The following is a 2601-nucleotide window of genomic DNA, read 5'->3' on the forward strand; positions in this document are numbered from 1 at the left end:
GAATGATACCGAAGGTGTTAGGATAGGATAATCAAGAGGTGAGCTAGATTCAGGTAATGACATTAGGTTATTCCTGATCATTGCACAGCAAACCCGATGAAAGTCTTAAACTACATCCTAGGTATAACTGGTGTTCACACTGGCCTATGAATGAACTGAAACGAGGTACGTATGAATGAATGAAGCAGACTCTGTGTTTGAAAGAAGGCTTCCTAGTTGAGGTCCCATATGTTGAGCCCTCATTTTGGAAAGTCTCAAGGTTAAGTCTATGATAATAAGGTCTCATGATATATGAATGAATAATATGAAAGAAACTATGTGTTATATGTTATGTGCTATATGAAGATGTTATGTGTTGTGTGCCATACGATGATTATAATGATGCATGTCACTCTCATGGCATAACTTTCCCAATCTCAATTTCGCAAGTCCACTGACTTGACTTCCAAACATCATGTTGTTAGGAAAGAGCTATTCTTCCTCATGCATGTCCCTGGTGTGTGCTTGCATATACCCACACTTAGTACAAGTGTGTACTAATTCCATACAAACATCTACTTTTAGCTGCAGGCACAGGAGGACAGTAGAGCTACAGGTTCGTTATTGCAGCTATCCGGACGTCAGCATTCATCCGGAGTTTGGTAGGTCCTCATGCTTTCGAGGATGCTACTGTTTTACATTCTAGCGTAGTTTTAGAGTTGAGCTAGTGGAGCATGTTCCACTAGCGTTTCTTTCCTGTTTTGGTTCAGACTTTGTATTGGTGCTATTTTGGCCGATATACAATTAATACTTAATGAATTATTTCTTTCAGTTGCTTATCTCTTAAATGTTAGATGGTTGATGATGAACGATTACGAAATATTAAGAATGTTTAGCAAGTATGATTAAAGAATCAAAAATTTCAAATTTTCCGCTAAAATTAACCTATGTAAAGTAAGAATGACGTAAGTAGGCTTGTTTGCGACCTCTGAGAGGTCAACGACGCCGGTCTCGTTTGGGGTCTAGATTCCAGTCGTGACACTTAACCCACTAATTTCGTAAAGTTTGTCATGAATAGTCCAAAACACCCCTTTAAACTTTTAGCAGAATTCCGACCCAGTTAAGTTTACGCAACCTATGACGGTCCGTCGTGTCTGCGACGGTCCGTCCTGCATGTCCGTCACAAAGTTCAGAGAGTCAAATTCAGTAAAGGGTTTGTGACGGTCTATCGTACCTACGACGGTCCGTCCTGCAGTTTCGTCGCGAAGTTCAGAGAGTCGATCTCAGTACCCAGATTTTCAGACTTTAAGTGTTTTGGAACAAAGGCCCTCGACGGTCCGTCGTGCCTATGACGGTTCGTCCTACTTGTCGTCGAGGGTAATGAGAAAAATAGCAGAAGAAATTCACAAGTATGGGACGACGGAATCCATCACAGGCCGTCGTGACCATGACGGTCCGTCGCGTGGTCCGTCGACCCAATCAGTTTTTATCAAAATAATCTTACGGCTCGAATCGACTAAACAGGTCGTTACAATAGATACCAATTTACCCATCGTTCGTCCCCGAACATCAAGAAAAGAAGATCTTGCCTCCATACAGGCCAAAAATCCTCCTTTCTCTAGTACTTCCAGTATCATGAGGTCATTAGCCAAAGTCTGAACCTCTTTAGCCAATGGGCGTCTAGAAACCTATAAGTGGGCTAAACTACCCATGCTCCCTGCTTTTCTACTTAAAGCATCTGCCACAACATTAGCTTTTCCTGGGTTATACAATATAGTAATATCATAGTCCTTCAATAGTTCCATCCACCTTCTCTGCCTCAAATTCAAATCTTTCTGAGTAAAGACATACTGCAAACTGCGATGATCTGTATAAACTTCACATTTAACCCCATATAGTTAATGTCTCCATTGCTTTAATGCAAATACAACTGCAGCCAACTCCAAATCATGGGTCGGATAGTTACGTTCATGCACTTTTAATTGCCTCGAAGCATAAGCAATTACATTTCTCTCCTGCATTAGCACTGTACCCAACCCAGAATAAGATGCATCACAATAGACAATGAAATTCTTACCTTCCACTGGCAAGGTAAGAATTGGTGCAGTAGTCAAAAAGGTCTTGAGTTTCTGAAAACTTCCTTCACATTCATCCGACCATACAAAGGGAACATTCTGCTTAGTCAAATTTGTTAGCTGCGAAGCAATAGAAGAAAATCCCTTGACAAATCGACGGTAGTAGCTAGCTAACCCAACAAAGCTCCTTACCTCTGTAACATTAGTTGGTCTTACCCAACTCTTCACTGCTTCAATCTTAGAAGGATCCACCATCACTCCATCCTTAGATACCACGTGCCCCAAGAAGGACACTGAATTTAGCCAGAATTCACACTTGGAGAATTTTGCATAAAGTCTTTTCTCCCTCAACAATTCCAATACAATTCTCAAATGTTCCTCATGTTCTTTCCTGCTCTTTGAGTATATCAGTATATCATCAATAAATACGATAACAAAGAGATCCAGATATGGCTTAAAAATCCCGTTCATCAGGCCCATGAAGGCAGCAGGGGTATTCGTAAGCCCAAAAGACATTACTAAGAATTCGTAATGCCCATACCTGGTT

This window comes from Solanum pennellii, chromosome 6, assembly GCF_001406875.1.
Source record: "Solanum pennellii chromosome 6, SPENNV200".
In the NCBI taxonomy this organism is placed as follows: domain Eukaryota; kingdom Viridiplantae; phylum Streptophyta; class Magnoliopsida; order Solanales; family Solanaceae; genus Solanum; species Solanum pennellii.